Here is a 23,357-nt window from a genome sequence, read left to right as displayed (position 1 = left end):
ATGTTTTGGAACTAGAGAGTGGTGATGGTCGTACAACATGTTGATGTACTAAATTCTACTGAATTGTACATTTTTTAATGGTTAAAATGGTGAATTTTAGTGAATTTTATCACACTAAAAAAGATGATGGGAAGTGCATTTCATGTGAGATCTTCCTCTATTTGCCACATGACTGATAGACAATTTATTATTTAACCATTTCAACTTATGGTTAGATATCCGAAATGCTGCTCTTGCCCCAGGTGGCTTCAGGGCTTGAGTTATTCCTTTGTTAGCAAGGGTAAAATCTAGGGTTTATAACACACAGACACCTGTCTGTGATCTCTCAGTGTCACACCCAAAATTTCTTTCATGTGGGCCTAAAACTTACAGATCATTTTGTAATATGGAGTAAAAAGCCAACAAATGTCATGTCCTGATTAAACTGATCCTGGGCTAAGCAATAAAAACCACACAAAATTTAGAGTGATGTGGGTCTTGTATTTCAACATTTTAATGTGAGATCAAGATACCTTAAAATAAAGAAACTAATCCCTTGATAATAAGAGTTAGTCACTAAGTGGATTAAGAAGTTAATGATGACACAATTAGGGAATCATTTCTATAAAGACAGTGACTGATACTTCAAAAGAATGTTATAAGTATTTGCCACCTAGCTCTTCAATACAGTTAAATTTCTCAATTAAAAAAAATGACAGATTGGTCCACCTTTGCTTAAAAAAGTAGAAAAGAACTCATAATTGTGTTTCTTGCTTCTCAAAATATTCCAGAAGTGTTTTTATTTTTAACAGCAGGTGGCGCTGCCAACATAACTGAAATTTAAAAGCTGCCTGGCCATTTTCTTCAAGCCCTTTATTATATAGGAAATATGGAATAATTCACTTTTTGAATGCATTTCATGCTTGAAATACATTTTGCTATTCTTGGCATTAGTTGGGTATGTTTAAGGTTCTGCAATCCTAAGAAATTTAATTCAATTAACTCATGGAAACAGCTTTTAAAACATTATTTACTAATGTTTTAAAACATTCATTATTATTAACTAACATGGATAGGGTATTTCCTATTGGTAGGCACTTTACTGCACCCTCACATCAGCTTTCTCCTTTATCTTGATAAATTTAAAGGCTATTATTTTCATTTTAAAAAGGAGAAAACAGATAGGTAAATTATGTTCTCTGCCCAACTCACACATCTCTGCAAGGAGTAGAACCAGGATCCAGTGAGAACTGACTCCCTCCAAGGCCCACATCCTCAACCATGTCACCCCACATCACACATAGTGCCATAGTGCCCTAGGATTCCCAGCATTTTGGAAAGACATTCAAAGACAGGTTTACAAGATGAATATTGAGGCAGATAACCTGAAACCACTGAACATGCAGGTGGCCCTCACTCAAACCATTCAGACAGCTAAGTTCATTTAACTCCTAAGTGCCAGTTGTATTCAGAATTCAGTCAAAGCTTAAAACAAGTTTGACCTTATTTCTGTTTGGGAAAAGTTAAGAGTGTAAGGTGATATTCCATTGAGTCAAACTGTGTAGGACAAAGACTTTGCACAACATTCAGAATGAAAGGCACCCTGAAACACAGAAATCACGCCAACTCCATTTACTGTGTGAAACAAAAGGAAGCTAAACTCCAGCAGCAAAGAAGGGAGAAAGAAATAGGTTATTTGCATACTTGAAATTTGACCTTTCCACGATCAGATAGTCATTTTCTGTTATGACACTATTCTGAGTAAACAGTTTGATGATAATGCAAAAGTTGAAGAAAAAGGAAGTAGAGCACAGCGTAAGTATTCTAAATCTTTCTGACAGGCACATCCTACGTAAGGTTCTGTAAAGGTTATCTGTTTTTAACAAATTGAACGCTATATGAGAGTTTTTTCTTCTCTCTAAAAAAAAAAAAAAATTGTTAGCCATCTCACAAGTAAAGATAAACTGAGGACTGGTCAGAACCCATTGCTCCATTTTCTCATTCAGTCATTTGATGCCATCACCCTCAGGAGAAGAAGGAACACTTGAAGCACATGACGGTGGTTTTAATAAATTCAATAAGACTCTATTCCCGGGCACTTAGAATCAACCCTCATGGACTGGACTAGACCATGTTGTTTTTCTGGCATAACACAAAAACCAGAGTCCCTCTACTGGAAGCCACATCTGAACATTAGCCCTTGTCATTTCACCTTTTCAACAGCAAATCAGGACAGACCCAAGCTTAGAGAGAGCTCTCTCAGGCATCCCTGTGGCAGAGAGGCCTTCCTAAGCTCCTAAGCATGGCAGATCCCACAGGTCACATGGGAGGGAACATAAGGACAAAAGCAACCCCAAGAGGCCCCAACATACAAAAGCATCGCTTCCAATTTATTCATTCTTCACACTGCGCTGCCCTCCGCCCAACTCCTAGCACCACGGCCCATCAGTGTTCTTCCCTTTGATACTATTTCTGGTGTGTTGACTAAGCATATCTCATGTTGTATGCAAAACACAGCTTTATTTTTTGCCTCCTGACGCCTTTTAAAATATATCCAGTGGGAGTAATCTTTCTTGGCCCCTAGATTAAGAGCATGTCCCATGCTTTTTCTGCTCATTCTTAGGTAACACAGTTCTACATACATTGGAAGTGGCCAACAGACTAATTTCAAAAAATAAAACTTTCAGTACAAAATATAAATCAAAACTCCTACTTTGATTAAACAGCAAAACCTTCTCCCTTTTCTTGGCTCAGGCTGGCTTCAGGCTAAACCTACAATAGGAGAAAGAGGCACAGATGGATTATTTTGTATTTCTCCCACTTGTACTTTTCTCCCTCCTATCTCCTTCCCTGTTTCCTAGCTAGTTTCTTCTTCTTCCTGAATGGAGTGAAGGGCGGGGTACAAAATGAGAAAGAGCAGTGTATTGAAACTGGATGAGAAATATCTTGCCTGAAATGGTACCAAAGACACCTTGCAACTCTCTGGGTCTGGCAGAAGTAAGGATGACTCACTTGTAGAAATACCATTGTGGGTTCTTCACAGAGATGCACACTGGGGATTTCTCTCGTAAACTTCCCTTGACTCGGGCAGATGCTTCTCCATGCTGAGTGATCACTTGCAACTCCTTCCTTGGCCCTTAAGTATTAGGTCTTTTCTCCCAAGTTGCTGCTCCCCTATAGGGAGCAATCTTTGGATACAAATGTCCCTGCTGTAGGAGGGCAGGTCCTCGGATGGCCTTTTTCGACCCAGCTCTCCCCTCTGCAACTTGTAGTTCTCAGAACTGTAGAATTTGTTCAGAGTGCATTACCATAAGAAAAAAAGAAACAGGCTAGAATAGCCAGAGCTATGAACCTCTAGAAGAGGATATTCTGCAATACTTGAGCCCAGGGAGCAAGTGATACCCAAGGTGCAAAATACAAGATGATGTGCTTTGGGGGTCCCTTGACTGCAGTACAATATGGGACATGCACAGACAAGACTATTCACACTGGAGAGCTTTCCTGAGCCCTGGGGAACCAGCTCTCCATGGATCCTAGACTATGTTTTTGCTGTCTATCAGTGAATAATAAATTTGCTTTGCCTGACTTGTTGTGAAAGTTCTGCGTCTCACTGTCCTCATGCAAATAGTAGAAAACCTTTGCATCTGCCAGTACATTCCACATCTAGACCACAATAAACAACCATGCATTCCACATCACTTTCAGTAAACCCTGGGGTAAGCAACTCTCCTGGCTTCACAATCAGCACTGACAGCCCATCTAAACACTTTCTATTCATGAAGATACTAAGGTTCTAGTGTTGCGGAACAGGTTCTGGACCATTTTGTGCCTGCAGGGTAGGGTGTATGTTACATCACACATTTTGTGACAATGCTTTAACCAGTTCTATAATTTCCCACAGTAAGTAGTTACGGCTTCCTGGAAATTGTTGAAGTAACATATTGAAGACTGAAACCACTGTGGTGTGCAGGCCCTTATGATTTTTATCTCCTTCATGACACACACCAGCATCTTGGGAATAATAGAGGGAGCATCTTAATTTCAGGTCAAATAATATTCACCAAAGTCTACATAGGTTAAATACTTTATAATACTTTTCACAGATCTTCTTCCTCAATAATTTAACCCCCTAACAATCAGAATCTTAAAATAGGGACTTTCAGAATTGTTGTACCTCAAAAATATCTTCTGGTGATTATAGAATGCTTAAAATGCTAACATAAATAGCTCCAAGCCAATGAACACTTCAAAGTAGCCAAGCAAGCCTAAGCACACCAGGTCTCTTGATGATCCACACAGTGCTCAGAGCCAGAGGGCTCCTCCCTGACATCTGACACCAACAGAGGCTGTGATCAGGGAGTAACGTCTGCACGGTTATAAAACAGAGGAGTGATTGCACTCACGTAGCATATTTACCATCACGGATCTAGATGCAGGGTATTGAGCCACATATACACAATGGCAGGGAATCTGTCATCCTAAAATATTAGGAAGAAGAAATTGAAGATTAAAAGAAATACTATATTTTTTCTCGTTGTCATTTTTACAAGAAACCTTAGTTTTCTACAGTCTTTCATCTATAAACTTAAAGAAGCTTGGACTTGGAGAAATCTACTATAAAGCGATAAATAAAATCCTGTTATTTGTAGAAACATGGATGGAACTGAAGGACACTTTATTAAGCAAAATAAGCCAGGCACAGAAAGGCAAACAAATATTATATGTTCTCATTCGTATGAGACAGCTAAAAGAGCTGATCTCATAGAAGCAGAGGGTAGAATGATGGTTACCAGAATCTGGGAAAGGAACTGGGGAGGCGGAGGATAAAGAGGGGCTGGTTAATAGGTACAGAAATACAGTTAAAGAGAATGAATAAGACCTTGTGTTCTGTAGCATAGTAGGGTAGCTAACAATAACATTGTATATTTCAAAATAACTAGAAGAGTGAAACTGGCATTTTCCTAAAACAACAAAATGATAAATGTTTGAGCTGATGGATATCCCAATTACTCTGATTGATCATTACACATTGTATGCTTGTGTCAAAATAACACATGTACCCCCCATAAATACATACAACTCTTCTGTATCCATAAAAATTATTTTAAATTTTTTTAAATAAATAAATCTTTTAAAACATAAATAAAAGAGGGGGAAGCAGAGCAAGATGGCTGAATACAACTATCGAAACAGGGGAAAGCGTCCTAAGAACCAAAAATCAGGTGAGCACTCACAGTACCTGGTTTTAACTTCATATCACTGAAACAGGCACTGAAGAGGCAGATAAAACAATCCTGAATCTCAGATGCGACCCCTTCCTCTCCCTCAGTAGCAGCAGCAGCAGTGTGGTGCGGAGAGCATCTCTGGGCACTGGGGGAAGAGAACACAGCAATTGTGAGGCACTGAACTCAGTGCTGTCCTGTCAGAGCAGAAAGAAAAACAGACCAAACACAGAGGGAGCATTTAAACCAGTCCTAACTACAGGGGAATTGCTCACCCCAGGGGTCCAAACTTGAGTGCTTGCAAACCTTACCACTGAGGATCAAGGTGTGCTCGGTGTCCAAGTAAACTTGAAAGGCAGTCTAGGCCATAAGGACTTCAACTCTTAGGAGAGTCCTAGGCTGAACTAGGTCCAGAGACTATAGACTGTGGGAGCATGTGACATACTGAGACACCAGCTGGGTAAGCCAAGGAAGTGCTGGCATCGTCGCCCCCCGCAATCCTAGACTGCACAGCTTGCAGCTCCAAAAGAGATCCCTTCCTTCCACTTGAGGAAAGGAGAAGGAAGACTGGAGATGACTTTGTCTTGCATCTTAGATACCAACTCAGCCACAACAGGATAGGATACCGGTCAGAGTCATGAGGCCCCCTTTCCAGGGGTCTCATACCCTAGGACAGAAGGGAACCCACTGTCTTGAAGGAAAGGATTTAGTGCTGCCAGCATTCATCACCTGCTAACTGAAGAGCCCTTGGGCCCTGAATAACCAACAGCGATACCCAGATAGTACGTCAACTGCCATGGATGAGCCTCTGGGACTTCCTGGCTTCGTGTGAGATTCAGCACATTACCAGCTGTGGTGATGACAGGGCAACTTTGTCTCGCACTTTAGGTATCAATACCACCACAAGGGGGCAGAGCACCAAGTGGGATCTTGGGGTCCCCAATTCCAGGACTTGACTCTTGGATGGCATTTTTGAACCTGCCCCGGGCCAGAGGGGAGCCCACTGGCCTGATGGGTGAGTCCGAAGCCTTGCAGCGTTCACCATAAGCTGACTTAAGAGTCCTTGGGCCTTAAGGAAACAGTGGTGGTAGTCTGGCAGTACTCCTCATGGCCTAGGGTGGTGGTGCTATGGGCTGAGACTCCTCTGCCTTTGGAGAGGGAAGGGAAGAGTGGAAAGGACCCCATCTTGTGGTTTAAGTGCCAGCTCACCCACAATACAATAAACCACCAGGTAGACTTGTAAGGTTTTTGACTCTAGTCCCTGACTCCTGGCACTTCTGGACCCACCCAGGAACTAAGGGACCTCGCTGCCCTGGAGGGAAGGACACAGGACTGGCTGACTTTGCCACCTGCTAACTGTAGAGCACCAGGGCCTTCAAGAAACCTGCAGAGTAGACAGGGAGTGGTTAGAGCAGGCCTTGGGTAAGACCCAGCACTGTGCTGGCTTCAGGTCTGACCCAGCACAGTCACAGTGGTGGTGGCCACAGTGGTGCTTGTGTCACTCTGCCCCTAGCTTTAGAAAGCTCAGAATAGAGAGAGAAACTCTGTACGTTCAGGAGAAAGTAAGGAAAGAGAACAAGAATTCCTGTCTGGTAATCCAGAGAATTCTCCTAATTCTTGTCTAAGATCATTAAGGTGGCACCACTACAAGTCTGCAACAAGCACAGTGTTACTGGGTTCTTTCAAATATCTGGAAAGCCTTCTGAGGAAGGATGGCTACAAATAAGCCCAGACAATGAAGACTAAAATAAATTCCTAATTCTTCAATGCCCAGACACTGAAGAACATCTACTGGCATCAACACTATTCAGGAAAACATGACCTCACCAAGTGAACTAAATAAGATACCAGGAACTAACCTTGGAGAAACAGAGATGTGTGAACTTTCACACAGAGAATCCAAAGTAACTGTGTTGAGGAAATTCAAAGAAATTCAAGATAACACAGAGAAGATATTCAGAATTCTATCAGATAAACTTAACAAAGAGATTGAAACAACTGAAAACAAGCAGAAATTCTGGAGCTGAAAAATGCTATTGACATACTGAAGAAGGCATCAGAGTCCCTTAACAGCAGAATAGATCAAGCAGAAGAAAGAATTAATGACCTTGAAGACAAACTATTTGAAAATACCCAGTCAGAGGAGACAAGAGAAAAATGAATAAAAAAATATAAAATATGCCTACAGGATTTAGAAAATACTCTCAAAAGAGCAAATCTAAGAGTTATTGGCCTTAAAGAGAAGGTAGAGAAAAAGACAGGGGTAGAAAGTTTATTCAAAGGAATAAGAACAGGGAACTTCCCAAACCTAGAAAAAGATATCAATATCCAAGTACAAGGTTATAGAACACCAAGCAGATTTAACCTAAGGAAGACTACCTCAATGCATTTAATAATCAAACTCCCAAAGGACAAGGATAAATAAGGAATCCTAAAAGCAGCAAGAGAAAAGAAACAAATAACATACAACAGAGCTCCAATACGTCTGGCAGCAGATTTTTCAATGGAAACCTTACTTACTTACTAAAAACTCTCAGGAGAGAGTAGCATGACATATTTAAAGTGCTGAAGGAAAAATATTTTTTACCCTAGAATAGTTATCCAGCAAAAATATCCTTCAAACATAAAGGAAAAATAATTTCGCAAAGTAACAAAAGCTAAGGGATTTCATCAATACCAAACCTGTCCTAAAAGAAATGCTAAAGGTAGTACTTCAATCAGTAAGAAAAGGAAATTAATTGGCAATATAACCTGAAGGTACAAAACTTACTGGTAATAATAAGTGCACAGAAAAACACAGAATATTATAACATTGTAACTGTGTTGTGAAAACTACTCTTTCTAACACTCCTAAGTAGAAAGCCTGAACAATAAACCAATCAAAAATAATAACTACAGCAACTTTTCAAGACACAGTATAATAAGATACAAATAGAAACAACAAAATGTTAAAAAAAAAAGTTAGGGGACATAGTTAAGGTGAGTTTTTATAGTTTTCCTGTTGCTTGTTTGTTTATGCAAGCAGTATTAAGCTGTTATCAGGTTAAAATAATGGGTTATTATTTGCAAACCTCATGGTAACCTGAAACCAAAAAACATACAATGGATATACAAAACATAAAAAACCAGAAACTAAATCATATCACCAAAGAAAATCATTTTCACTAGAGGATGACAAGAAAGAAGGAAGAGGAGACCACAAAACAACAAGAAAACAAATAACAAAATAACAGTAGTAAGTCCTTACTTATCAATGATAACATTGAATGCAAATGGACTAAACTCTGTAATCAAAAGACATAGACTGACTGAATGGATGAAGAAACAAGACCCATTGCTCTGTTGCCTGCAAGGAATACACTTTACCTATAAAGACACATATAGACTGAAAATAAAGGGATAGAAAAAGATACTTCATGTCAAAGGAAAGCAAAAAAGAGCAAGAGTTGCTATATTTATATCAGAGAAAACAGATTTCAAAACAAAAACCATAAGAAGAAGGGGTCACTATATAATGATAAATGGGTCAATTCAGCAAGAGGATATAACAATTTTAAATACATATGCACCCACCACTGGAGCACACAGATATATAAAGGAAATATTAATACAGCTAAAGAGAGAGATAGGCCTCAATACAATAATAGCTAGAGATTTCAACACCACACTTTCAGCTTTGAACAGAACTTCCAGACAAAAAATCAACACAGAAACATCAGTCTTAATCTGTACTACAGACTAAATGGGTCTCAGCTATTTACAGAACATTTCATCCAAGAGCTGCAGAGTACATTCTTTTTCTCAACACATGGATCATTCTCAAGGATAGACCACATGTTAGGTCACAAAATAGGTCTTACAACATTTGAAAAATTGAAATACTATCAAGTACATTCTCTGACCACAATGGAATAAAACTAGAAATTAATAACAAGAGGAATTTTACAAACTATACAAATACATGGAAATTAAACAATATGCTCCTGAATGACCAGTGGGTCAGTTAAGAAATTAAGAAATAAATTGAAAAAATTCTTGAAACAAATGACAATGGAAACCAAGCATACCAAAACGTGTGGGATACAGCAAAAAATAGTACTAAGAGGGAAGTTCATAGCAGTAAGTGCCTACATCAAGAAAAGAGGGAAAGCTTCAAATAAATAACCTAACAATGCATCTTAAAGAACTAGAAAAGTAAGAGCAAACTCAAACCCAAAATTGGTAAACAAGAGTAATAATAAAGATCAGAGCAGAAATAAATGAAATTGAAAAAAACACAAAAGATCAATGAAACAAAAAGTTGGTTTTCTGAAAAGTTAAACAAAATTGACAAACGTTTAGTAAGACTAAATAAGAAAAAAAGAGAGATCTAAATAGGTAAAATCAGAAATGGAAAAGGAAACATTACAACTGATATTGAGGAAGTTCAAAGGATCATTGGTGGTTACTATGAGCAACCATTGTGAAAGACAAATATTGTATGTTATCATTTATATATGGAATCTAAAAATCACAACAATTGAACTCATGGACATAGAGAGCTGCTTATCTTAACTTTTTCTACCATGAAGACATGGGTAAATTTAGCATAGTTTGACAGATGAATAAGACCTACTATTTGATAGCACAACAGGGTAAGTATAGTCAATAATAACTGTACATTTTTAAATAACTTAAAGAGTGTAATTAGATTGCTTGCAACCCAATGGCTAAATGTTTGAGGGGATGGATACTCCATTATTGATGATGTGCTGATTTCATGTCACATACCTGTGTCAAAACATCTCATGTACCCCATAAATATATACACCTATAAAGTACACACAAAAATTAAAAAAACAAATACATAAATAAATAGTTGATGTTTTCTTAAAAAGAAGTAAATGATACCACTCTGTTCTTGCATTCACCTTATCTGAGGGAGCAATTTTATTGCCAGGTGAGAAATTGGCATCTGAAATAAACTATTTTTCTCTTAAAGTCAGAATTTGCAGCACAACAGAGTGATTACAGTCAACAAAAATTTATTGTACATTTAAAAATAAAAGTATAATTGGATGCTTTGCAACAATAAAGAAAGGATAAATGCTTGAGATGATGGATACTCCATATGCCCAGATGATTATTACACATTGTATGCCTGTATCAAAATATCTCATGTACCCCATAAGTATATGCACCTACTATGCACACACAAATTTTTTTAAAAGAATTTGCATTGGTGACACCATTAATCTCTAATTCCATTTGTTTCCAGCAGTGGCTGACCTCTGTTCTAAATTCCTGAAATGACACCTGAGAGCAAGACTTCATGACCATCCACTGAAGATCCCTGAACAAAAATAAAAGCCTTGGGTATCTCATGTCAATCACTCAAATCGGCACCACTTGGTCATTTTTTTCCTCTCTTTGGATATAATCATAGACACAACTACAGAAATTAGAGAATGTCTAAGAAATAAATCAGAGTTAAATTAATAGCCTGTTGAAGAATGAGAGAAATTAGGAATTTATTCCTCGCTTGATTGCCTCTTTGGTTGTAGATGTTGACAAGCGGATATCAATTGTAGTCACATAAGGAAAATTGAAGCTGAAACTGAAAGACAATAATCCAGGTGATCAATTTCTGTACAATCCACCATTCATGACATCATCAATCCAAAATCCAAAGTGTTACATATTAAAGTGCTGCCTGTTTTGAGATGAGACTTTTTGTCCCCCCAAATAATTAGCTAGTACCACTTTTCTACTAGCAAGAGGCAGAGATAAAGATATTCTCTATTGTCAAACTTGTTTTTCCACATGGAACTTTGACCTAAAGTTTCAGAATCACTGTTTTCATCAGTCCAGATTTTACTAACTACACCTAGCACTTACGATACTTGCAAGTTGTAGTATTAAGAGCAGAGGCCGCTTCTGATGTCAGTTTTAAACTTTATGAGGAACTTTGTTTCTTAAATATGTGGATCTTGAATATTCTAACTACAGTCTGTCAAACTATGCTAAAATTTACCCAAGACTTCATGGTAAAAAAAAGTTAAGATAAACAAAGTTAAGGAATGATGCTAAAGCTTCAGCCAACCTGCCACCACCAGCACTAGCTTATGAAGATTCAGAAAAACAATGTATGTTTTCAGTACTGTAAGGCACTGAAGTCAAAATCTTATGTAAAACAGCCAACTCTGGTGAGGCACTGAACTGCTTTGGTAAAGACTTTACTAAGTCTTTTTTATTTTTATTTTTATTTTTTAGTTCCTTGATATTTATTACCAAATTATTTTTTTTAATTCACCTGTTTTTCTACCTTTTTATTTTTTATTTTCCCATAGGTTACTGGGGTACAGGTGGTATTCGGTTACATAAGTAAGTTCTTTACTGGTGATTTGTGAGATTGTCATGCAACCATCACTCGAGCAGTATACACTGCACCCTATTTGTAGTCTTTTATCCCTTGCCCCCCTCCCACCCTTCCCCCCAAGTCCCCAAAGTCCATCATTCTTATGCCTTTGCATCCTCATAGCTTAGCTCCCACATATCAGTGAGAACATATGATGTTTGGTTTCCATTCCTGAGTTACTTCACTTAGAATAACAGTCTCCAATTTCATCCAGGTTGCTGCAAATGCCATAAATTCATTCCTTTTTATGGCTGAATAGTATTCCATCATGTATATATACCACAGTTTCTTTATTCACTTATTGATTGATGGGCATTTGGGTTAGTTCCACAATTTTGCAATTGTGAATCATGCTGCTATAAACATGTACGTGCAAGTATCTTTTTCATATAATGACTTATTTTCCTCTGAGTAGATACTCAATAATGGGATTGCCAGATCAAATGGCAGTTCTACTTTTAGTTCTTTAAGGAATCTCCACACTGTTTTCCATAGTGGCTGTACCAGTTTACATTTCCACCAGCAGCATAGAAGTGTTCCCTGATCACCACCTCCACGCCAACATCTACTGTTTTTTGATTTTTTGATTATGACCATTCTTCCAGGAGTAAGGTGGTATCACATTGTGGTTTTGATTTGCATTTCCCTGATCATTAGTGATGTTGAGCATTTTTCATATACTTGTTGGTCATTTGTAACTAATAGTGTCTTTGGCCTTTAAATTTGCACCCATATCTTGGCCCTTTGCATTTTTCCACTCTATCAAGAAGAATCAAAGAAATATAAACTCAAGGAAAAGTTCGATAAGAGAAAACAGAGCTAAGCCAGCTACCACAATCTTCCTTGATAAGCCTCTGCCAACAAAAAAGCACCTTGGGCTGTTTTATCATGTCTGCTTCATGTAAATCCCTTGAGAGGAAGAGCCACACTGAACATACCATGAGGAAACAGAAGCTTTTAACCTCCTTGAGCTTCACCAATACATTTCACTCCTTTAGTACAAGAGCCCAGTGAAAACTTCACCCTTAACCCAAGTTGGAAATTTACTCTGCAAGGAATAAAATAAGCAAAGAGAGTTTTAAACATCTCAAAGAAAGGGATCAGAATTCAGGGAGGCCAGCAGAACACTGTAAAAGAAGGTAGAGTATAATAGCAAAAGGGTAACTCAAGCTTAGTTTTATTCTCACAGTTGCATCCAGCCAGGCCAAAGAGATTTAGTAAATACATAATAAAATGCCTAGGATAGTATTTTTTTCCCAAAATTTCAATCAGCTTGAGATAATCATTTATACACAAAAAAAGACCCAGAACAATATCACAAAGTAACTTTGACCTGAAGAACCACTGTAGGAAGAGATCATGCCAATAATGCTTGACCAAAAATGAAAAAATGAACGAGTCTCATCATGTACCAGGGACATTTTGACTAAAAAATTTTAAAGATATTCTTTTCTTATATCTAAGAAAATAACCACATGTGTACATTTATGGAGAAATCTATTATAAACTAGCTGTCAGCACAATTCTTAATAAGTACTTGAAAATTTTAAACCTCAAACATACAAAGAATTACTACAGAGAACAAAAAAAAGTGTGGTGGAAAATATGTGTAAAATCTGTCCAGTATAGATGGCAAGTAAGTAACCTGTGAAACATATTAGCATAGAAAAAATGAAATAAGCAAGTAGCACATATGATATTTTTACATAGATTTAAAAGGATGAGGGGAAAAAAACCCAAGAGCATTATTTAGGAATAAGGAGGAAAAGAAAGAGGTAAACATTAACTATGCATAAGGCACAAACCTTCAGTTCTTTTCATAAAGGAGTACCTGTCACAAGATTGGACAACAAGGCAAGTAGACAAATACTGAAACAACTGTTTTTCATGAATTACACAATAGGCAATATGGGAGGCAATTCCTGAGAGGATAAACAATGAAGTGAGTTCGACAATCACCCCAGCTTTTTGCCTGGAGGTAATTTCTGGACCACAGCACAAGGAAGGATCATATTAACAGAGCTGAGGGGAAAAAGATTCAAGTTCAGGGAGACCACGAGGGTTAGAAATTGTGGACCAGAGGAGGGGTTAGGTATAGAAAGGGTTATATACTGAAAGAACTACAGAAATATGCATAAGGTTTTCCTTAAGTCTTTGGCTGAATGCCAATTTACAAACACATAGAGTGACATTCCAGGAGGCCAGAGAAGAACTACTGCTGGGAAATAACAAATATCAAGAATCTGTAAACTAAACAATTCACCGAGTTCACACAGGGCTGGGAATTGTTTGAGTTTCCACCAGCCAGAGTGAAGAGACCTCATTGAACATATGAACATTCACAAGAAAGCCCTTGGGTCACACCTTAATAGTGAGACTAAACTGCCCTAGAATAAAAGCCACACCAGGACCACTTTCAAAAAGCTTAAAAACATAGCCTGTAATAATCAAGACTGTCATGAAAAGATTCTACACACTTTAAATAAACTTGTTGAAAAAATCACTCAAAAACGTAAAAATTTAAATATTTGTCATCCAATCAAAAATTACCAAACATGTAAGGAAGCAGAAAATTTAACCACTATACAGGGAAAAAGCCAACCAATATAAACAGATCCAAGAAAGACAGTGATGAAAGAATTTACAAAGAATAATTCTAAACAAGCTTTTATAAATATAAATAGGATATTTTTAAGAATATAAAGAAAAACATAAATCTAGTAAAGAGGGAAATAGAAAATATAAAAATAATCAAAGGAAACTGTTGAAGATAAAAAATACAATATCTGAAATAAGAATTTCATGGGTTATGATTAACAGCACATCAGACACTTCAGGAAAAATGATCAACTATAATATATAACAACAGAAACTATGCATCCTGGAGTACAGAGAATAGCACACTGAAAAATGATGAACAGGTTCAGTGACTTCTAAAGAATGCCAAATACATATATATGTATATAATATATTAACATATTCACAAAGTGATAGAAGAGAGACAGGAAAGAAAGTGAAAAAAAAAGTTTAAGATATAATGGCTGAATATTTTTCCAAATTTGGTAAAATTTTGAATTCACATATACAAGAAACTCAATTTATTCCAAGCAGGAAGAACTCAAAGTCAATCACAGCAAGTCAAATTTCTGAAAAATAGTGATAAAGAAAAAAATTCTAAAAACCAGACAGAACTAAAGGATTCAATATTTTAAAAAGAATAAATCTAAGTATTGTCATAAATTTTGTGTCAGAAACAATTTAACACAAAAAACAATGTAATGATATTCTATAGCTGAAAGAAAAGAATGTCTATCTAGAACTCTAAATCCAGTTTTAAAGAAACAGTCTTTAAAAACAAAAGGCAAAATAAAGACATTTTTGACAAGTGGGAGTGAAAAGAATTTATCAGCTTCAAACATGCACTCAAGCAAGTAGTTAAGGGCATTCTTCTGGCAAAAGGAAAATTATCACAATGGAAACTTCGTTCTCAAAGACAAAAACCACATGATTATCTCAATAGATGCAGAAAAGGCCTTTGACAAAATTCAACAGCCCTTCATGCTAAAAACACTCAATAAATTCGGTATTGATGGAAAGTATCTCAAAATAATAAGAGCTATTTATCACAAACCCACAGCCAATATCATACTGAATGGGCAAAAACTGGAAAAATTCTCTTTGAAAACTGGCACAAGACAGGGATGCCCTCTCTCACCACTCCTATTCAACATAGTGTTGGAAGTTCTGGCTAGGGCAATCAGGCAAGAGAAAGAAATAAAGGGTATTCAGTTAGGAAAAGAAGAAGTCAAATTGTCCCTGTTTGCAGATGACATGATTGTATATTTAGAAAACCCCATTGTTTCAGCCCAAAATCTCCTTAAGCTGATAAGCAACTTCAGCAAAGTCTCAGGATACAAAATTAATGTGCAAAAGTCACAAGCATTCTTATACACCAGTAGCAGACAAACAGAGAGCCAAATCATGAATGAACTTCCATTCACAATTGCTTCAAAGAGAATAAAATACCTAGGAATCCAACTTACAAGGGATGTAAAGGACCTCTTCAAGGAGAACTACAAACCACTGCTCAGTAAAATAAGAGGACACAAACAAATGGAAGAACATACCATGCTCATGGATAGGAAGAATCAATATCGTGAAAATGGCCATACTGCCCAAGGTAATTTATAGATTCAATGCCATCCCCATCAAGCTACCAACGACTTTCTTCACAGAATTGGAAAAATCTACTTTAAAGTTCATATGGAACCAAAAAACAGCCCGCATTGCCAAGACAATCCTAAGTCAAAAGAACAAAGCTGGAGGCATCACGCTACCTGACTTCAAACTATACTACAAGGCTACAGAAACCAAAACAGCATGGTACTGGTACCAAAACAGAGATATAGACCAATGGAACAGAACAGAGTCCTCAGAAATAATACCACACATCTACAGCCATCTGATCTTTGACAAACCTGACAAAAACAAGAAATGGGGAAAGGATTACCTATTTAATAAATGGTGCTGGGAAAATTGGCTAGCCATAAGTAGAAAGCTGAAACTGGATCCTTTCCTTACTCCTTATACGAAAATTAATTCAAGATGGATTAGAGACTTAAATGTTAGACCTAATACCATAAAAACCTAGAAGAAAACCTAGGTAATACCATTCAGGACATAGGCATGGGCAAGGACTTCATGTCTAAAACACCAAAAGCAATGGCAACAAAAGCCAAAATTGACAAATGGGATCTCATTAAACTAAAGAGCTTCTGCACAGCAAAAGAAACTACCATCAGAGTGAACAGGCAACCTACAGAATGGGAGAAAATGTTTGCAATCTACTCATCTGACAAAGGGCTAATATCCAGAACCTACAAAGAACTCAAACAAATTTACAAGAAAAAAACAAACAACCCCATCAAAAAGTGGGCAAAGGATATGAACAGACATTTCTCAAAAGAAGACATTCATACAGCCAACAGACACATGAAAAAATGCTCATCATCACTGGCCATCAGAGAAATGCAAATCAAAACCACAATGAGATACCATCTCACACCAGTTAGAATGGCAATCATTAAAAAGTCAGGAAACAACAGGTGCTGGAGAGGATGTGGAGAAATAGGAACACTTTTACACTGTTGGTGGGATTGTAAACTAGTTCAACCATTATGAAAACAGTACGGCGATTCCTCAAGGATCTAGAACTAGATGTACCATATGACCCAGCCATCCCATTACTGGGTATATACCCAAAGGATTATAAATCATGCTGCTATAAAGACACATGCACACGTACGTTTATTGCGGCACTATTCACAATAGCAAAGACTTGGAATCAACCCAAATGTCCATCAGTGACAGACTGGATTAAGAAAATGTGGCACATATGCACCATGGAATACTATGCAGCCATAAAAAAAGGATGAGTTTGTGTCCTTTGTAGGGGCATGGATGCAGCTGGAAACCATCATTCTCAGCAAACTATCGCAAGAACAGAAAACCAAACACCACATGTTCTCACTCATAGGTGGGAACTGACAAATGAGATCACTTGGACTCGGGAAGGGGAACATCACACACCGGGGCCTATCATGGGGAGAGGGGAGTGGGGAGGGATTGCATTGGGAGTTATACCTGATGTAAATGACGAGTTGATGGGTGCTGACAAGTTGATGGGTGCAGCACACCAGCATGGCATAAGTATACATACGTAACAAACCTGCATGTTATGCACATGTACCCTAGAACTTAAAGTATAATAATAATTAAAAAACAAACAAACAACAACAACAACAACAACAAAAGAAAACTTGGTTCTACTCAAAGGAGTGAATAAAGCTTAAAATAGTGTGTAGGAAAACATTTTTTAAAATCTGTTTTAATTTCTCTAAATAGTAATTGACAGTATAAGGCAAAAATAATTCAATGTATTATGGAGTTTAAACACTTAGAAATATAATTCAACGCATCTATTCCAACCACTGATAGATCAAGTAGGCAAAATATGAATAAGGACATAGAAAATATGAACACTATCAACCACCCTAATCTAATTAATATTTATAGACCACCTTACCCAAGAATGACAAAACATATATCTTTTTGTTATATATCTGTGATATATATGTATCTATATGTTTATATATTTATATATATACACACTCAAAAAAGAATAAATCTAAGTATTATCATAGTTTTTTGTCAGAAATAATTCAACATATCAAAATGAAATTAAAAATCAATAATAGAAATATACCTTAAAAATTCTCAAAATTTAGAAATTAACACATTTTACCAACCAATGTGTGAAAAAGGGAAAAAAGATGAGAAATTTAGAAAATCTTTTGAACTGAATGAAAATTCTTTTAAAAGGTCAAAATTTGGGGGGATACAGCTAAAAGAGTGTGTACAGGGAAATCTGTGAATTAAGTGTTTTTATTAGAAAGGAAGATGTGAAATCAGTGTCCAAAACTCCTACCTTAAGAAGTCAGAAAATGAAGAGCAAATTAAATAGAAAGAAATAAAAAATAAGGAAATAATAAAGTATAAACCAGTAAAATATATAACTGAAAATAGAGAAAAATCAATGAAACGTTCAATAAAAAGATTAATGAAATTTATAAACTACAACATAGACTTAGCTAGAAAAAAGCAAGAAACAAAATGCCAATATTAGAGAAAAAGGGACATTATGGCAGAGATTTTAAGCATAAGAAAATAACTTTATGAAAAATTATATTCCAACAAATTTAAATATATACATGACATGGTCAAATTCCTTAAAATATTCAAATTACAACAACTGACCCAAGAAGAAAGAGACAATCTGCATAGAATTATCAATTTAACACAACTGAATTCCATAATCAAAAGTTTTTCATTCCACTTCTGCACATATGGAGTAGAAGAAGTACTTTTTCCTACTATACCCACTAAGTACAACTAAACAGTCAGGACATTTATATATAAAACTAGCATAAGATGACTCTGAAAGATGGAGAGAAGAAAGCAGACAAGTTAGAGACCTCTGATCTTGAAAAAGATTACGTTCCTGAGTTTTGGGAATTTTTTTTATCCTCTTATATCCCAAACTTAGTGTCAAACAAGGCAGCAACACCACCTGGAGGTGATCAACAAGAAGTTTCATCAAAAGCCAGTTCATGTAACCAAAGAGCAGAAAGGGACAACCTACAAATACAGAACATTTTTAGACAATATCTACTCTACTCCACTTCTTTTTCACCATAGAAGAAAAACCCCTACAAATTCACGCTCACTAACACAGGTCAAATAAAGAATCTAGACTCCTTTCACTGCCAGGCTGAAAGGAATCACTTCAACTTACCTGTGAGAGCGATGTTAAACAAGGCCAAGGAGAAACCTGGATTTTTATATTCATGAGGTCACAGTGAGGTCTACTCTCACAGTGTCTGTGAAGACCACACAGGAAGTCTAGACTTCCACACCCACTAGGTCATAAGAAAATACTCTTTTCATTCACCTCCAGGTTAGTGTCAGAAACCTAGTAGAAAGTCGGGACATTCACCGTCACTCAGTGTTAATGAGGTCATCTCCCCTGTGGCCTCAGTGGAGGCTGCATGGGGAAAGTGGCAAAGTCCTCCTATTCTTCTCAGGCAGAGTGGTATTAGCAAGGCATAGTGAGGAGTCAGTACTCCCGCCCTCAGTACCAACTGAGGTCATTTAGGGAAACTGGAATTTCATCTTTCCCTAAAAATAAATGGGCATTATTTCCTAATTCCCTACCCCTACAAGAGTGGAGTCAGAGGAGGACCACTAAAACAGAAAATTTATTAAGATCGTTTCATAACATAACACCAAAAATGTCCAGGTTTCAGTGAATAATCATGCATCATACTAAGACCCAGAAAAATATCAACCTGCATGAAAATAGACAATCAATAGATGACAGAAATATTAAAATTATCTGACAAGGATTTGTAAACAGTGATAATAAAAATCCTGTAATGAGCAATTACAAACATGATAAAAACAAATTTTTTTAAAAAGACAGAAATGAAAGAGAAAGTCTCAATAGATAAATAGAAGCTATTAAAAAATCAAAAGGAAATTTTAGAGCTGAAAAATACAATCACAAAAATTAAAACTAACTAGATGGGATCAACAGCAGAACGGAGAAAACAGAAGAAAGAATCAGTGAACTAGAAGATAGAACAAAAGAAATGACACACTCCAAACAACAAAAAGAAAATCGACTGGCAAAAAATAAACAGAGCTTCAGGGACCTGTGAGACCATAACAAAAGATCTAACATCCATGTCATTGGAATTTTGGAAGAGAAAGAAGGTGAGGCTGGAAAAATATTAAAATAAATAATGGCTAATAAATTTCCAAAAATGTAAATGACAGAAATTCACAGACTGAAGATTCTGAGTGAACCTCAAACAGAAGAAAACCCAGAGAACTCCTCCTAGAGACATATCATAATAAAAAATTCTAAATAACTAAATACAAAGAAAAAAATCTAGAGAGAAAAATTATGCATTACCTAAAGGGAAAAAATATATTGTCAATTAATTTGTGACAACAATTCAAATGACAGCAGATCTATCATCAGAGACTACAGTGGACAACATTTTTCAAGAGCAGAAAGAAAAAAGTTATCAATACAAAATTCCATCCAGTGAAAATACCCTTTAAAAATTAGACAGGTAATCAAAATAAGATGAAGAGAAATTGTTGCCAGCAGATCCGCCTTAAAGAATGACTAAAGGAAGTTCTTGAAATATAATGGAAATAATAAAAGATAGAATCTGAGGACATCAGGAAGGAAGAACAACAGAATGAGTAAGAATATGAATAAATACAACAGACTTAACTTCTTGAGTTTTCTAAATTATGTTTCAAGGTTGAAGCAAACATTAGAATGCTGAAGTAGTTCTTAATTTATGTAGAGTAAATTTTTAAGATAATTATATTATAAGAAGAGGAAGGTTAAAGGCCATAAATGGAGATTAGTCATTGTCATGACTCAGAGTTGAAAGAGGGAAGAGGATGGGGTGACTATAAAAGGATAGTATGAGGGAGATTTTTGTGATGATTGAATAGCTCTGTATATTAATAGCATAAAAACTGCACAGAACTATATACACATTTTGTGGCAATACCAGTTTCCTGGCATTGTTATTGTATTGTAGTTAGGTAAGATATAATCAATAAGGAAAACTGCTGAAGGTTACACAGAACCTCTCTGGACTATCTTTGAAATCCCTTGTGAATATATAATTATTTCAAAATAAAAGGTTTTTTTTATTTTAAACTTTCCACAAATAAAACTCTAGGTCCAATTGTCTTTATGGTGAATTCTACCACATATTTAAAATAAAGAAATGGAGGCATGTTTGCACAACAAAATAGGTGGAGGCAAGATGACTGATTAGAAAGCTAGGGTCCATGGCACTCACAGAGAGGAAAGAAAAGGGATGAGTGAATTCAGTACCTTCAACTGAGGTATCCACATTCTTTCATAAACAGGCAAGCAGCTGGACCCATGGAGAACAAGGAGAAGCAGGGAGAGGCAGTGGCCTACCCAGGAGTGGCACAGAATCAAGAGAACCTCTACCCCTAGCCAGTGGAGGTGGTAAGTGATCGTGCAACCCTGCCCAGGAAGTCACACTTCCCCTATGGATCTTTGCAATCTGTGAATCAGGAGATCCCCTTGTGAGCCCAGACCACCAGGGCCTTGGGTCGAATACACAGAGCTGTATGGAGTCTTGGCAGAGCAGCCACTCAGGCATGCAGAGACCTAGGAGTTTTACATACTCTGACTCCCAGATCCCTGCCAAGATGGAAAATCCATCAAACAGAAAACACCACCACCAACAACAAAAAACCCAAAAACCCCATTCAAAGGTCAGCAATTTCAAAAATTGAAGGTAGATAAGCCCGTAAAGATGAGAAATAATCAATGAAAAAAAAGACTGAGGGGGGAGGGGGGAGGGATTGCATTGGGAGTTATACCTGATGTAAATGACGAGTTGATGGGTGCTGACAAGTTGATGGGTGCAGCACGCCAACATGGCACAAGTATACATATGTAACAAACCTGCACGTTATGCTCATGTACCCTAGAACTTAAAGTATACTAATAACAAAAAAAAAAAAAAAAAAAAAGGCTGAAAACTCAAAGAGCCAGAATGCCTCTTCTCCTCCAAATGACCACAACACTTCTCCACCAAGGGCACAGAACTGGGCTGAGGCTGAGATGATTGTATTGACAGAAAGAGGCTTCAGAAGGTGGGTAAAAACAAACTTCACTAAGCTAAAGGAGCATGTTGTAACCCAATGCAAGAAGCTAAGAATCATGATAAAACAATACAGGACCTTATAGTCAGAAAAGCCAGTTTAGAGAGGAACATAACTGAGCTGATGGAGCTGAAAAACACAACACGAGAACTTCACAATGCAATCACAACTATCAATAGCAGAATAGACCAAATGGAGGAAAGAACCTCAGAGCTTGAAGACTATCTTTCTGAAATAAGACAGGCAGATAAGAATAGAGAAAAAAGAATGAAAAGGAAAAAAAGAATGAAAACCTCTGAGAATTATGGGTTACGTGAAGAGACCAAACCTATGACAGATTAGGATACCTGAAACAGACAAGGAAAATGGAACTGAGTTGGAACACATACCTCAGGATATCATTCAGGAGAACTTCCCCAACCTAGCATGACAGGCCAACATTCAAATTCAGGAAATGCAGGAAACCCTAGAAAGATACTTCATGAGAAGATCAACCCCAAGACAAATAATTATCAGATTCTCCAAATTGAAATAGAAGATAAAACATTAAGGGCAGTCAGAGAGAAAGACCAGGTCACATACAAAGGGAAACTCATCAGACTAACGGTGGACCTCTCAGTGGAAACCCTATAAGCCAGAAGAATTAGGGAGCCAATATTCAATATTCTTGAAGAAAATAGTTTCCAACCCAGAATTTTAATCCAGCCAAACTAAACTTCATAAGCAAAAGATAAATAAGATCCTTTTCAGACAAGCAAATGCTGAGGGAATTCATTACCATCAGGCCTGCCTTGCAGGAGCTTCTGAAGGAAGCACTAAATATAGAAAGGAAAAACTGTTACCAGCCACTACAAAAACACACTGAAATACAGAGACCAGTGACACTATGAAGCAATCACAAACAAGTCTGCATAATAACCAGCTAGCATCATAATGGCAGGATCAAAGTCACACTTAACAATACTAACCTTAAATATAAATGAGCTAAATGCCCCCAACTAAAAGACACAGAATAGCAAGCTGGATAAAGAGCCAAGACTCATCAGAATGCTGTCTTCAAGAGACCCATGTCATGTGCAAAGACACACACAGGCTCAAAATAAAGGAATGGAGGAAAATTTACAAAACAAATGGAAAACAGAAAAAAGCAGGGTTTGCAGTCCTAGTTTCTGAAAAAACAAACTTTAAACCAACAAAGATTAAAAAAAGACAAAGAAGGGCATTACATAGTGGTAAAGTGTTCAATTTAACAAGAGGGAACTATCCTAAATATACATGAACCCAATACAGGAGCGCCCAGATTCATAAAGTAAGTTCTTGGAGACCTACAAAGAGACCTAGACTTCCACATAGTAATAATAGGAGACTTTAACACCCCACTGACAATATTAGACAGATCACCAAGACAAAATTAACAAAGGACCTAAATTCAGCTACGGATCAAGTGGACCTGATAGATATCTACA

The 23,357-nt window shown here is 36.9% G+C and overlaps 1 long non-coding RNA gene across 1 annotated transcript; it reads right to left on the bottom strand.

Moving 5' to 3' along the window:
• Positions 1-2,069: 2,069 nt before the first annotated feature.
• Positions 2,070-22,717, bottom strand: LOC105475629 (uncharacterized). The gene is made up of 4 exons (XR_983521.2): positions 22,670-22,717; positions 5,219-5,349; positions 4,383-4,457; positions 2,070-2,751 (listed from the first exon to the last, which is right to left on the bottom strand). It is a non-coding gene; the product is annotated as an uncharacterized lncRNA (long non-coding RNA).
• Positions 22,718-23,357: the final 640 nt, after the last annotated feature.

Source organism: Macaca nemestrina, chromosome 4, assembly GCF_043159975.1.
Source record: "Macaca nemestrina isolate mMacNem1 chromosome 4, mMacNem.hap1, whole genome shotgun sequence".
NCBI classification, from domain to species: Eukaryota; Metazoa; Chordata; class Mammalia; order Primates; family Cercopithecidae; genus Macaca; species Macaca nemestrina.
The sequence above is the reverse complement of the archived record's forward strand: the minus strand, read 5'-3'. Positions and strand labels throughout refer to the sequence as shown.